Source organism: Vanellus vanellus (assembly GCF_965231255.1).
Source record: "Vanellus vanellus genome assembly, chromosome: 5".
Taxonomy (NCBI): domain Eukaryota; kingdom Metazoa; phylum Chordata; class Aves; order Charadriiformes; family Charadriidae; genus Vanellus; species Vanellus vanellus.
In genome coordinates this window covers 64513741-64529794 of record NC_138910.1, presented here as the reverse complement: position 1 = coordinate 64529794, position 16054 = coordinate 64513741, and the positions used below count along the sequence as shown (strand labels likewise).

The following is a 16054-nucleotide window of genomic DNA, read 5'->3' as shown; positions in this document are numbered from 1 at the left end:
ATAGTTCTTTGGGAAATGGACTTTGTATAATCTGATAGAAAAACTTTACTGCAGCATACTTGAAAATAGATTGAAAATTATTGCCCCACTTTGAACATTTCCTGAAATGCACTGTAATATCAGTACAAAGCTGACAGCATCAATCAGGAATCTTCAGAAACGCTTCATTTGATTTTTCAGAGAGATGAGAAAGCAACAAAGTGACTGGACCAAGCAATTCCAGATACTTACAGCACATTAATCAATTTGAAATGAACTCCTTTTGTCTGTAGCTGCAATGGTTTAGAAGACATTTCCTAAACAAATAGATAATATTTTCTTTTCTATTACAATTGATCAAACTCTCAGACTTATATAAGAATTTAAAAAAAAACACCAAACAATAGTAGTATTTTTTTATTAAAGAGCATGCTTACAAATGTGAAATCATAGCTATAGAAGCTCAAATAAAGCTTATTTTTTAAATTCTATCTGACCTTGGATTTGACAAAACTGCATACAGGTCAAGATTATGAAAGGGCTTCCATTACGTGAAGTTATCTAAGTATTGTTCAGACTGGTTTTCAGGATGAAATACTAGCTGAAGTTTGTATTTACTTCATGCGCAATCACTTTAACCTTGCTATTTGCGCAGCAGATGTCTTCTTCACAAGACTACAGAAGCTATTGACTATAAATCTTGATAAGATAAGCTGTTCATTCCATGCTTGTCAGAGCGCTCTAAAAAAAGTTGCATAAAAGAAAACAATTACTGAACTGAGGCAAATACTAAATGCTGATCCTAGAGTTCTTATGGGGACTTCAATAGGACTTCTGTCCATGTAAAACCAGCAGAATTAGAACCATTGTAAGAAAGTCATTATATAGAATTCAATTCACTTGTAAAATTTATTTCATATGAATGCTAAAGCTGCAGTTACAATTTATTCTAATTGGCACCATTTCTGAAATCTCAATAGTTAAAAAGTAGATGAGATGAGCATAGTAATTCAACTACCTCCTTGCATCTACACATTCAGTCATCAGTGACACAACATGTGGCTAAAGCAGGAATGAAAAAGCTTGTATTCCCCATCCTATGGGGGAAGACAGTGGCCAAGACTGCCAGCCAACTCAATAGTTTAAATTAACAAAAGCCTCCACTGAGTGCTTTCCACTATCTCTGGAAATAGTTTTGGAAAGCAGGTTCCATCCATCTTTCTGCTTTACTGAATCAAGGAAGTTTGTGCCACTTACAAAAATGACACCAAATCAACGCAAGAAGAAGGATTGAGGGCTCAGACCTCCTGTAAAGAACAGAAAAGTATGAAAAATACACAGCAGAGAGTATTTTGGGCACGTGTGTCTTCACAACAATGGTTAAAAAACACACATGAGGTAGATTACCCTGCAGAGATGGGAAGATTGTTCCTTCATTCAGAGAGTTATTAATGTGCTCAGGGCAAAGTTTCTAATTGATCCCCCAAAAGTTTGGCACTTTTGAATTTAAATTAGTTGCCTTCAGAGAACTCACTATAAGGAGAAAAGTCTTATCTTCTTAATCTCTGTCCACAGGGTGGACCACCAGAAAACCACCGCTCCTGTTATTCTCATTGTCTTGTACAAATTAACTTTCTAGAAATACAAACCTGATTCTACTTTTACTTATGTGATGCTAATGAGCTTGTCCTGAACTTTCTGAAGTTGATAAGCAGTCAGGCTATTTTCTTGACTTTGTGGGATAGTAATTCACTAATGCTAAGCATCAAAAGATGTGTTATGATTGAAGTTCTTTTTTATGGGACTCCATGCTTTGGCTTACAATGTTCTACAGCCTCTAGATATATGGGCATCTCAGAACAAACAGAAAAGTTATCTGCAACCCTACCTTAAAAGAAGACTAATGGATAAAATAACCAAATAATTGACCAATCACAGAAGAATGCCATATGATAGTACCACCTTTAAAGCATATGTACATAGAGACAGGCCTCAAAACCCAACATTAAAATTACTATACATACACTGCTCAGCTAATCTGTGTATACTCAGTCCAATAAACTGGATTTACTCAATTTATACAGGGGATTCTGCACTGTCAAGACTACAGTCACCATTTGTGTGCTGCAGTTCAGTCGTCTTTGCCTGCATGATGTTGTCAAAGCCTTGTTAAAAAGAGAGATTCCCTACTGCACTTTCTGAATTAAGAGAGACAGAAATTACAGCAGTATGCAAACTCTACTACATCCCCTTTAATACATAATTAGCTATCCAATCAAAGAGTGAAACCAAGCAAGATGATATGACTGATTGAACTGATCCACTTGGACTGTTATTTATTGTATTGTTCTTCTCCAAGTGACCACAGAGACTTAACGCAAGTAATGAAGAGAGCTATTCTTCAGTTTCTTAGAATCAAAGTTTAATAGACCTGCTGGTGATTTTCCTAGCTCCCCCTCTCAGCCTTCCCATATTTCTTTTCGGCAAACTAATTCCCATTAATTTTTGCCAAGTCTTCAAGTTTCTACTAAGTTAGAAAAGCATGATGTATCTGTTTTCAGAGACCTCAGAGTCCACAATTTTCCATATCCTCATACGAGTGGTACTATCTGAGCGCCATGACCCAAGTTTTCTTTCATAATTGCCAGACACAGTAAAGCAATTGTTTTGAACCAATTTCAAAATCACCTCTTATGCGGAAGAGAAAAAAAATAGTCACAAGATCAAATATGTAACCTTTTCGGGACAGGAAGTTACATAGTGACAACGATGTGGGTGAGCTGTAGAATTAGGTCTGTAACTGGAAAGCATTCCTAATAGACCTAACAACAGCAGACTGAATAAATGTGATGTTGCACATGAAATTGATGACGCAGACCTACTTGTAGGAGAATATATGCAGAAGTAAGTGATTACTGTCTTAAGGCAAATAAACATGACATAACTTTATCTTTAGAGGAGAAAAATTTCAACCTAAGTTAAACATGATCTATTCATCCTTCATAGCAAAGTGTCCTATCAGCCTTAGGAAACACTCTCATTGCTAGAAAGCCACAGGCATTATTTCTATTCTCAGTAAGTTAGGTGCAGTTCCTTTAGCCTTGTTGGACTGCTGCACTGCCTCCTGGTACATTTTTGTGATGTATCACAAGTCTGTTACCTGTTAACAGATACAAGATCACATGATCCAGGTGCATCAGCCTTCCACAGACTCCTAAATTGTACAAATCCATTAATTCCCAACTTTTCACTTTGGTTTGCACAAGACATCCTGATACATACAGCTGTACCTGTACATATTTCTCTGCCGCAGTTCCCACAAAGGCTTTTTTGGGGCCTTTAATCAGAGGTTAAAACCCATCTCTTGCATGTTGTGGGCACCATTATATAGACTTTTTCCAAAAAAGTGTTATTAAATAGGACCTGTGTGCTTCAGAAGCACATCCTTTCTTTCTGTTGGAGCTTCACCTGACAAGGTTGACAACAAACCTTTCTTTTTTTAAGCGCCATCTTCTCCCCATCTATAGCACACACACAGACTTGTTACAACATACACAGTAAGATATTTTCATACAAGTTGGTCAGTAAGTTTTTCCAGAGATTTGGATACTTCCTACAGCATATTCACTCCACTGACTTCATTCCGATGTTAATGCTTCCAGATAATACTTCTCCAAACCAGATACACTTCCATGATCTTCATGCTTAGTGCATGCTTAGCTCACAAATTTCCTATTTGGAAGAGCTTCCAAAGAAAAAAGTAAATTCAAACTTCAGCTAACAAGCAGCAGAAATTTCAAAGGAAAAAATAAACCACACCCAAACATTGTTATTTTTCTATGAAACTTAATTCCCCCACACATACTAGTACTCAAACACATCTCTACAGTCCACAAGGAGCCATCCACAATGTCCAGTTCTATGCTCTAACACACAAATCTAATGCTAAACCTGGAAAGCAGACTGAAATATGCTACTTCTAGTGCAATCCCGTTTGCTTCTATTCCAAATCAGTTTGCATATGGTAACTCACCTCCCACTTACAGGAGAAAAGAGAAAACTTACAGTTTTCTACTTACACATTTCTACTTCGGGAGAATAACAGGACAAACTTCAGTTTAGAGAATAAAAAAAAAAAAAAGCAATTGAAAAAGATAAGAGTCCTTAAACACCTAAATTTTTTCCTACTATGCCTGGTTCATATCTCCAGCTGCCAGTCTGTCAAGTCTGACAATAACTGCTGTGATAGAAATCTGCTAAAGAAAATAGGATGCCACGAACAGCCTATTTAATGAAACAGTGGGAAGCTCACATTAGCAATAAACACAGGAAGTGTGACAAGTCTTGGCAAAAGCCAAGTAACGTGCCACTTTTCTATACTGTACTTGAGGAGTCCTTTTTATTGGTTATCTTTACGATGGAATGGAGCAGAGAAACTCAGGACTTCTACATGTGGATTCATAAGTATGTTAACGTAATACAATGTGATTCCACCTGTTCCAGAATAAGAATGCTTTATTCTGATTCAGATGTTTTGCTTCTAAAGCTTTAATTCATAATTCATGGAAACATGAATGCGGACATAGAGAGCTTGCTGGACTGGAAATATGCCTTTCAATGTGGACTTCTGCTTTGGTAGCAGTAAATCTGGAAAAGAGCAGCAAAATAGTCCATGATCTGTTCTGCCATCACAGGAGACGTATAATGGAAATATTGCAGATTAGCTACGATATTGGGCTGAAATTATTCCTGAAGATCACACAGTACCAGAGGTTAAAAAACAAAACAAAACAAAAAAATGAGTAGAACAATTAAGTAGAATTGTCTACAGTATCTGTCAGTATGGAAATATGTATAAGACAAGAAGTCAAATACTGGTTTTCTTTGTTCACAGTACACACCAATGAAAGGGACATCAATTATTTTTGATTAGAGGTGGATCTGAAAAATCAGTCATTTACAGTTATCTTAGGGGAGGTCAACACCACAGCAGCTGGAATATCATAGTCAGTAAGAAAAACATATGAAAAAAGGTTTGGGAGGGGGCTGAACCTGTCTGAACTAGAAAAATGCATCTATGGTAAGAATACCCTGACAACAAAAAAAATCCCCAAAATGTTTGCATGTGTTTATTTTGGGGAGTTAGCATATATGTGATGAAAAAGAGTTGAATGATCACTGGGATTAGATTTTATTACGACCCAAAATGAAAACCTTTAAAGGCTAGCTCTGCTGGGAGATCTAAAATCACTTTCTGATGAAGTACATAGAATCATAGTTATTTGCCCAATTAAGTCAGACAATCTAGCATTAAGCTTATGAAATAAGCAACCTGATATGGTAAATAATTTCAAATCCAAAATGCATCAGAAGAGATTGATAGCATCGAAACTCCATTGCCTTGGTCTCCATAAGATGCATGAGACCAATAACCTGTAGAAATTTGGGAGAAAAGCAAGCTCTTCAAGTACAGAATAAAGCTAAAAAAAAAAAAAAAACAACCAAACACTCTGCAAGTCATGAACTGTCCTATGGCAGCTGTTCAGATAAAAGGCTCAGATGTCTATGGATCATCAGATAGGTACTCTCGGTAACTTGCAAAATGATAAAAAGCCCCCCATGTTGGGTTATACACCCATAACATTTTTTAAAAGACATTTTCTGCTAGAGAACAAGGAATTATTATAGGAACAAAGATGAAGAATAAAGAAGAAGTGATCAATACCAAATATTTATTTACACTGCATGTAGGTAACAGCAAGGTTCTGATGAGTAGGTTTTCAAAAACTAGAAGAGCATACATTAAATATCCTCTCCCTCAATGCACACTTTGAGAGACTGTTTCCCGAGACTGCTGTTGTTTGGTTCAGGCTTAAAACAAATATGTTTCATCAGAAAAATAAAGCATTTTGGATGGTGTGATGGGTACAATGGTTTAGACGTTTTTCCAGATCAAAGTCAGTAGAAAAGCATAACACAGCAACTCTAAAGAAGAGCAGAATCACACCAGTAGAAATCATTGTAAGGCATACACTGACAATGTATCTGCCACAGGAAACAAGAAAGAGTACAAAGACTCCATATACATATTTTTCTTTTATTCAAAGGAATTTTCTATTGTTTTAAGATAAGGCAATCTCAAAACCCCAGAGTGTTCAGTACCATAATATACACTTTAAAAGTTGGAAATCTAAATAATTAAAAAACATCTCTCACAGCTGAGGACCTTACCAACAGGAAAAAGCCAAGTTGTCCTTGGCTACCTCCAAGAAGATACCTTACCATGCAACAAATATTACCAAAACCAGATTTTATCCTAGCAAATGTGTGCCAGAGTGAGAAAACTGGCATTGGTTAGCTGAACCATAAGCCATTTACTACTACTGTCTAACATTGCCTAGCAATTCCCTCTAGAGAATATAGATCTAGGTTTGTAGCATGCAGAGACAAAAACCTGTAAATTGAGTCTTGGTAACAGATAAAGATAGGTAATTTTTAAAATGTGATGTAGATAAAATAGAGTAATTTATGGCTAGATAGTACTTCTTTCAAAATAAATACAAACCAATTGCCAAAGCAAGAACCTAACCCCTCTCAAAATCACAATAGGCATTAATTTGTTTCCACCTAGTTGTAAGAGAAGATGAGTTCTTCTAAATTAGTCTCACTTCCCAATGAAAACTTTGTTCAGAAATACTAAAAACATGCAATTGTGAATGTCAAATGATTTTTCAATAGACAGGATACATACCTGAATTAGAAATACATACCAAATTCGTGTAAGTTAGTGTACAGGGATCACGTAATTTCGAGAAACAAACTGTATGAAAGACACTACTCTGACTAAATTGTCTTTGGGATGTGTATTCCAAAGCATTTCAAACCATGTCATTATTCAAGCTGCATTCTTTCTTTTCTCACTTTTGTAAATCCTTTAGTAGCCACTCCCCTGCATTGAACCTTGAAAGTCACCAGTTTAAAAAAAAAAAAAAAAAACTTAAAAAATAAGAGTCACTGATACCTGTCAGCTTCCCCAGTCCAACAGGAGGAGGTGCAAAGGCTAAGTTTTTTTTGTCCCATTTTCTGTCAGTACTACTGTAGATGGCAGTACCAGGGAAGGAACTCAACCACAGCAACAGTGATAAAGATTATCTGCAGGTGCTACAGCCTCCAGAAAGAATAGCCCCAAATCATCAGGCATTAGAAAAAGACAGAGATGGGGTACACCTAACTGGCTTTATAGCCTGAGTAGGCCTCAGCTATCTAAGAACCACAGAAGATGAAAAGTACCATTCCAATTCACAGGAATGTTAATTATTTGTTCATGTCTTATTAACATGATGTGTTACCTTGTATTTCAAACACTGCAAGTTCCGCCAAAAGTATAACCACTGAGGCTAAAATGCATGCTGCAAGGAAACTTTAGTTAGCATGTAGGGAAGTTATGCAATTGTGATATTTAATGAGTTCATTTGCCTGGGAAAGGAAGATAGGAACAGTGATCTGCAATTTTAAGTGACCAACCTAATTGGGGAGAGGAAGTCTGGAAAAGTGCACTACAGGTTTATGTTCCATTATTCGAGTGAATAATAATAACAACAGTAGTCTTGGAATAAAGTGCACCTCTTCTAGTGTTATAGAGGAGTTTCTTAATATAAAAGGAATACTCAGACATGGACTCAGAAGTGAGAATTAATCTACCAGGAAATTAAAGACATATAAATTACTTATGTAGCAGATTAACCAAAACTGAAAAAGTAATGACAAAAGTAAAGGTTAGGGAGTCAGTAAATCCAGTGCAGCTGTTACAGCCATCTTTTTTTTTTTTAATCTAATACTTTTTAATCTAAATACTTAAAATTGGGTTTTAAACTATTTTAGTTCTTTTCCTTTTTCTTGCTTTTCATTTTTAAATATTTTTGTGTCTTTGCAGGACTTCAGCTGCTGGCTGCACAGTTTTGGGCTCCATTTCAGAAAGAGAAAAACAATAGCATGCAACCACCCTGAAACTGATTCATTGTTCCATGATCTTGCATTCTTAAGCACTTGAGTTCCCTTTAAACCCAGCTGCACAAGGGATCACAGCAGTGGGCAGAGGGAAATATGCAAGCCTCCTCAAGAGCTCCCTTCTTTTTTGTCACAATGTGTCTTTTCAAGGTGTGCAAAGGAAGAAAGCAACAGAGATGCCTGGATTAAACATTTCCTTGAACTTTTTCCTTTTGAATTTTCTCCCTATTTTCATATGACTGGGAAACACAGGGGGGTTTGCCTTGATTGGCGTAAGAATTCCAATTGCTTACAAAGTATGAAGACATTAACAAATCATTCAATTAGTTCACTATTGTTATGAAAAGTACAGTATCAATACCAGTTAAGGTTTGAATGAAACAACGTGCAAGAGAAACTTATCTCATGTTAGAACGTAAGATGCATCTGAGTATGCTGTACTTAGCACAAGATTCACCGTGTATTTTAATCCTGCCAAAGAATCAGAGACTTCATCATTATTGCATTAAATATTTATGCAATCCAGCTTCCCCATTTTCCCTCCCAGCCCTAAGGAGAACTCGAACCAAAGGTATTATGCACTAAGACCAAGTTCTCAAAAGCAGTTCAGACACTTGGACACATAAACCTTGCTTCCGTTGAAGTAGACAGTAAAAATCTTCAGAACTACCTGGAAGGAAAATCAAGGTTTGTACCTTGTCACATGTGGAGTTCCTTTGGCAGAGGACTTCCCATGGAAAAGACGAAGAATTCAGTCTTAAATGGAATCATACCTACCAAAGGATAATAATCACCAAAGAAAAATTATCAGGTTTAGCAGTTTACCACTAGATGGAGCAATTTAATATTAAAATTTCCATTTATAAAGAAAATCCTCTTGAAGTTTCAGATCTTTCACTAATACACCTTTCCCATTACCAATTTTTTTTTTCCTTTTTGTGCTAAGGACACTTAGAAATACTGTATGCTTGCAGATTATGCAAGTAAGAAGAAAGTTGCATATGAATAAACACAAATGTCTCTATATTTTACCTGTATTACAGCAAAGACTGGAAACAGTGTGCAGTAAACTGCAATTCTAAAGCATTTCAGTTAAACTATTAATTTCCTTTATTCACCAATCTATGCCACATAATTTTCAGAAACATTAAGCATTAAGAAATTTTAAGCACTTTATCAGAGTATTATGCTCTCTGTTCACCACAGACACCAGAATTACTTTTTGCCAGCAAAGATTATTCCAAACTAGAAGCAGTAAGCCTACCCTGAACCTTTGCCTAACTATTATATATTTAGAATTCTTCTATATTTTAATACCAAAACTGAGAATTAAGATGATTTTGTACTGGCACATGTGAAAAAGAGACTCTTGACCTCATTAGCCATTGTCCCAATTTACATCAGTTTCATCTAAGATCCCTGTAGAACTACAGTGCCTTCTGTCAGTGCAAAACCAAAAATTGAACATATGCGTACCTAAATTTCATATGTTAATTTCAAGTTACAATTCACAGTTGTTACTATCCAAAATACTTCCTGGTAACATCCACCTGTACCTTAACATGTATGCTTAAAAAAAAACAAATAAAACAACAGTGCTGTTGCAGAATGCAGCTCTGAGGCATCAAAGGAAGTAAATCCTCAATGATTACATGGGTCTTACAATCCTTCTTAAATACTGGATTTGCTGGGAAAAGGGGAAGCAATAAACCCAGTTAAGGACAGCCTGTAAATGGCAACCCCCCAATGACCTCAGCTTCACCTTTTTCTTTTAAATTACTTCTGTTGCATTACACTTATGAAATATTCATATTTTTGAAGCATCATCTGATAATCTAAATGTTTTGAAAACACATTATAATATACTGGCTGCTGTATGTAAAGTCTGCATGCCTCATAATACAGTATGCAACTTTATTACCCTGCCTATTATTGCACTTTTCCAATGTTAAATCAACTACCTGCATAGCAGATGTAGACAACCGGATTTACTGTTGTGTTTAGGTCCATGATAAAAATACATGCTTTTAATGTCTAGATGCAGTGCTTTCTTCTAATAATTGTTACTATTATCTATCATGATTAATAAAAGAATAAACACTAGGCTGCTTATGCAACTCTAAAGGTGATTATGTACTTCTGTCCTACAGAATTTGGGCACGGTTCTGAAGATACTGAGGAGGTATCACTGATATGTCCCCACCATCTCCATCATTATTATGACCACATTCAGCTCAGGTCCAATTAAGCTAAGCTCTCCTACCTCAATCAAATAGTCTTTAAGGACACTGCAGTTCAAGATTGGCCTAGTAGATGGATTTCAGGATGCAGAGAAAGAATATAGGACAGGAGGAGGGTAAATCTTATTATTTTATTTTTAGATTATTACACTTTATTTTCATGCTTTACTCCATCACTGTACCACTTCCAGTAAGGGGGTGGGTGTGCGGGGGGTGTAGGGGGTGGTGGTGTCTGTTCCAGACAGAAGAAAGCAAGGAACCAGTAAAGAGGGAAAGAATGAGAGCACTCTGAATAAAGGACTCCATTAGTTACAGACATTTCTAACACTTGGGTAAAAGCTGCTTCCATTCAAGCTAACACGTCAACTCATTGCAGCAAGCAATGAGTTAAATGAATGTAAAGAAAATCCAGGTTATCACATTTCAAATATCAACCCGGTACACTTCAGCCCTCTCCTCCATTAACTCCACCTCAGTGTTTGCCTCTGGCTGACTGCTCCTTGACAGCACAGATACAGAAAACAGATCAAGGCTCCAAAACATTTTTCCACATGTTCTTCAGTAGCTTCTAGCCTCATTTTTCTTACAAAGAAGAAACAAGATCACTAATTGCAAACTACCTGCTAGGCAGCAAACAACTTGAAAGTGTTTTATATTTCTATTAGAATATTTCATTACATGATTATAATAAATGGTTCAAATCCAAGGCCACACTGACAGCATGAATGCATTTCAAGATACTTCGAAGCTACTTAACCCAAATTGATTCAGCTTAGTCCTTTAGACATCCAGTGTTTGCTCTATAACATACAAACATGCTAAACCATAACATCAAATGTTTACAAGAAAATGCATTACACTATTAAAAACAAAAACAAACAATCACTAGCATCTATGTAACTAAGCAAATTAAGAGAAGCACAAGAATTTAATTGCTGTTGCTCTTTCGGATACCTAACCATTTCACTTTTCAGTCAGAAGAGCTACTCCACAATTATCTTTGCAACCAGTCTCCAGTATAGAAATCTCATCTCTTTCTACATTGTGTGTATTTTCAGGCAACATGAGAATGCCAGTTTTAGTTACAGATAGTTTAAAAGGGATCCCAAACTTAATGTGTGTGATTAACTTCCCTGCTCGCCCCTATTATGACCATCAAAGCAGAGGGGAAAGTAGAAAGAAAAATGAAAGGAAAAAAGAAGGAAACAAGAAAGATAATATTCTTACTTCCTCACTTATGCTTAAACAACAGTACATTAAGCAGAAGACACTGTAACAACCCATCTCTGAACCACCAAGTTCAAAAGCAGTAGAACATGAATTAAAGCAATGTGAAGCTGCACTAAATTACATGAGATCAAGTTTGTTTGCCATAGCATGAGAATAAAAGAATTCAGGGTGGGGAAAGACAAGGATTGAAGAGAAGTAAGAGAGAAGGGGAAGCAGTAACATATTTGGTATCAGCACTAACATTTTTTTAATGTCTTTCTCTTGATATTGTTTGATGCAATTGTCATTTTCTCTGAAAGTTCTGAAGCTCTCTTCTCTCCTGGGGATGTCAGTCCCAGCAGAGCAAGGAGAATGCAATTAGAGCTAGCTATAAACCTGCCTGGTAACTCTCTTGTTTTAAGTGTTCATTAGATGAAGATAGATCTGCCCTTTTAATTTGGAGACATTGCATACTAAGTACAAGTTAATAACCACTTAGGACTTCAATCCCTGACAGAGTTACATATGCAGGCTACCCTCTCTGAGAGGGGATAAAGACATGGAGAGAAAAAACAGCCATCGCGTTAGTCATGACCAAAAATCATTACCGTCTAAGACTGAGAGTCTGATGAAGTCTGTTTCAGGATCATTTGGCATAGTTGTTTATAATGTCCACAAGCATATTAGAGCTAAAGAAAACTTTGATGTATGGACACTACATCACCAGACATGGCACTGCAGCTGTGCATGTTTTCAGGCAAAGGACTTAGTTCCTGTTTCTGTGAGTCTTTGCTCTAGATTTCAAAACAGCACATTAAAATTGGTTGAGGACAACCAAAAGCTCACAAGTCACACAGATCAACTTCCACAACACAGGGTGAGACCAGTCTGTCAGTACCACGCTGCAGAGAACAGACACAACCTTCTGCCTTTTGCATACCCTGCTGCGAGCTGCTAGCAAATCTGCAGTCTAGTATTATTGGCAGCAACCGACTTTCCAAAGGCAGGTCAAATCCCACCTTAGAAGCACACAACAGAGATATCCCTGCAGCAGCCTTTCAAGCACAGATCTCCTACTTAGCAAAGATTTCTCAGGGGATGCCCATGCCTGACTCATCCTTTGCAAGACATCTCCCTTTCTTCCAAATGCAGACTGGGACTTCAGCTATGTTGCGACTCTCAAACTCTTTGTTTGTTTTATATTTTCAAAGCCTTTTTTAGGAATTTGAAAGTTGCACACCCTAAAGCTGCATGTGAAAATGCTTCAATTATCTCCAAAGCCCCAATTTTCTAATGTCTATTCATAGCAACTTTAGGTCACAGCCACCTACATTTCTTCAGAAAGTCAGTCGTCTTCATAACAGGATAACATATTTTGAATCACTCTTGAATACTCTTGTGTTTGTAATGAACTAAGGTACTTTAGATCAGCCAGCATTTGAAATAATGTGCTTGCAGTTGACAGAAATAAAGCAGTGAGATCAGAACCTATCCAAAGGTATAGTTACCTTGCTTTTACTGATCTCTCATCTGCATTCTTAGAAAATAAGGCCTTGAGTTACCAATGCTGCACAAGGCCCTATTCACTTCAGTGGATTCAATGAAAGCACAAGAGTCCATCTGTGCAGAGCTCATTGCAGTAACAACACCAAGTATGTTAAGCTTGATCCTATAATCAAGTTTAATTAGAATCACTGGGACTTAGCATAGGTGTAAAGATCCATCATGTTGATCCACTTGTAGGATCATAGCCTTAATGTAAAGACATAAAGCATTTTGTTATTACTTCAAATAATCCAAGTTGATCTCCTTTAAAGAAATGAGGTCTGATCTTACAGCTGGTTCTGCACAGGTAAGGCATTTCCTCTCCACAGAGTTCCACTGATATTAACTGGCATAAGGCAGATTTTCCTTCATAAAGGAAGGACGGAAAAGAAGAACAGGAGGCAATAATAGGAATGAACCTCCTTCCCCTGCAGCACTCTTTTCTCACTGACTTTAAGTCCTCCCAGGGTCCAGAATTAATAAAACAGATAGTAAGATAAGGTTTGTTGCACTGCACTCCTCATAGCATCTGCCTACTTGGCTGGGTGATAATATGCGTGCACCTAGCCCTGGGTAATAGTATGCAAACACAGAAGACAAATTTTAACTAGAAAGTGTGCAGCAACTGCTAGCACAGTTATGATTACATCACAGTGATCCACTCAAAAGTTTTAAGATTAGCTATGTAATTAAAAGAGTAATAAAGGAATAGTTTAAGAATATGCAAAATTTGCAAGCAACACAAGAGCTAAATAAACTTACATATTCATTTTAGTTTCCTGTTTATAACATGTCATCATCTTGTCCTCTTCACTGTCAGTGGTACATCAGTAAGCGCCTCAGAGAACTCTCATGCCTTCTCTCAGGAGCCTTTTCTTACGTGGAATTCCCTTTAAGAAATCTGAGTGAAAGGCGGGTAATTAACTTCTAAGAAATACTACAGAAGAAGTCAGTTTTCAGGAAGGGAAACAACATTCTCAAGCTAAACATATTAAAGTTATGCACACCCTTGACTTTTTTTCCTCCCATTTGGCATTTTCTTTAATAAACACCAGCAAGTTGCTGGTCTAAAAAAAGACTATGATATTAATTTCTTTTTTATGTCAAAGTTTAACCTGATCTAGACACATTTCTTCCTAAATCTATTGCAAGAGTTATTATTGGAAGCTCTTTAAAACAAAGCTTTCTCCTATTTCCACAATGATTTGAGAAGCAAAACAGGAAGACGAAAAGTACTACTCTTCATTAATATACTATTTTTTCAACATCTCCAGTAAACAAACAAAGAAAGCAAAGACGTATACATTCTCCCATCTCATTTTTCTTGTGCCTGATTGCTCCAGGATTTCATAAGGTTTTCAGAGGATTCAACCCAGAAGGACAACTGTGGGAATACAAGAGTAACACTGCCATGTCTAGAAGTTAGGGAGAACAAATGGTTATATCATTAGAAATCTGTTGTGGGGGGTTCTTTTTTGTTTGGTTCTTTTGGGTTTGTTTTGGTTTTTTTTAAACTAATGCTGGGACTACATTTCTTTTACATACTAGTCTCTATTCCTAAGCAAAAGAAATTAAAGAAAATGCTATCCTAAAGTAAACTTGAACTGTGACTATTAAGAGAGAGGGAGGGAGGCTGAAAGGATTTCCTTTAACAGATCTCAATATTACTTGCAAAATTAACTAATCTTTACCCCACTCCATAAAAAGGTCACAAATTCCTAGACCTTGTTCTGTGTCTAAAAAGTTGGTGGGCCTACTATTGCTCTGCCCCAACTCACCTACCTACTAACACAGTGCACGTAGAATCATATCCCATTTCTTCTTTCCCAAGAGTTTCATTTAGCCCACACCCAAGCATGTGTCTACATTGTTGTCCCTCTAGAATATATCACTAATTTAAACATGCAAGATTAACCAGAAGCTTAAATAATAACTTAGTTTTTCCTGGTAGATTCTTGCTGATAGTAAGTATAATAATATAATTAACACCTGTCTGGTGTTCTCCACATGTCCTCAACCATCATTTCTATGTCCATCACCAAGTGAAGGCAAGCTCTTCCTTAGATGATATATAGGACTAGTTAGACCCATTCTAAAAAATACCTTTGATTTTGATCACAGTATCCTGGATATTTTTCTAAAGAGTCCTCTACTATGCTCAAGGGTTCACAAGGTGTGCTTTGCTCCACCTGGAACACCGGAAGTCTCAGCTGTTTACTTTTCCAGGTCTTCGGGACAAAGACTTTAATAACACAACCAGAAGAAAATAAATAATTAAAGGCATTAGCCAATGGTAATGACATTCCTTTCATTCAGTTTGTTTTTCTAGCATGTTAATTGAGTGTAAGGAATGAGCTAACAGAATAATGGCTGAAGAAATAGCATTCAGATATTTTAAGGCACAGGCTGCACTCAGGATTCCATATAACGCTAAATTCTTGGACTTACGTACTTAACTGCCTTCTATTTTGGGACTCACTCAGAATGTTCTCTCTTGCTCAGTAATTCACTGTCACGGTACTTAAATGTAGAGCTACAGTCACCCAGCACTGCCTTGTGTCTTCCAGACTCTACAGGAAGAATGATTAAGTATCAGAGATTTAGCTAAGATAATGTTTTTTCAATACAGTTCCTCTTTTGATTCCTGTACCACTACACTTCTATCGAAGAATCTAGAACTTTGTCCTTTCAAGTTGTGTAAATAACATCAGGAATACAAAAAAGCTTTCAGGCCCTGCCTTGACAGGGATAACAATATGTTTTAGGCTACACTCAACGCACAGGCTAGGTTAAGCATGAATTAAAGTCAGCTGCCTGTTTTAGACAGAATCTCAAAGTTTCACTAACTTTGTTGACACCCACTCATACATCTACAAATTTTCTTAGGGACACAATATGTGTTTCCCTCAGACCACTTCTTGCAAAATATACATGCTACCACATCAACTCCTCCTCCTTTGCAATGTAAGCAGGTTAGAAGATGAGCTGCAGTAATGGACCGCATACATGCTAACACGTATACAAAGTCACCAAGTCACAGTAATCCAGCCATTTCTGATTACTTCTATATACCT

The 16054-nt window shown here is 36.8% G+C and overlaps 1 long non-coding RNA gene across 1 annotated transcript; it reads right to left on the bottom strand.

The window, feature by feature from the left end:
* Nucleotides 1-689: 689 nt before the first annotated feature.
* On the bottom strand, nucleotides 690-13857 carry LOC309672736. Its single transcript, XR_014269259.1, has 3 exons — nucleotides 13743-13857; nucleotides 8682-8759; nucleotides 690-720 (listed from the first exon to the last, which is right to left on the bottom strand). It is a non-coding gene; the product is annotated as an uncharacterized lncRNA (long non-coding RNA).
* Nucleotides 13858-16054: the final 2197 nt, after the last annotated feature.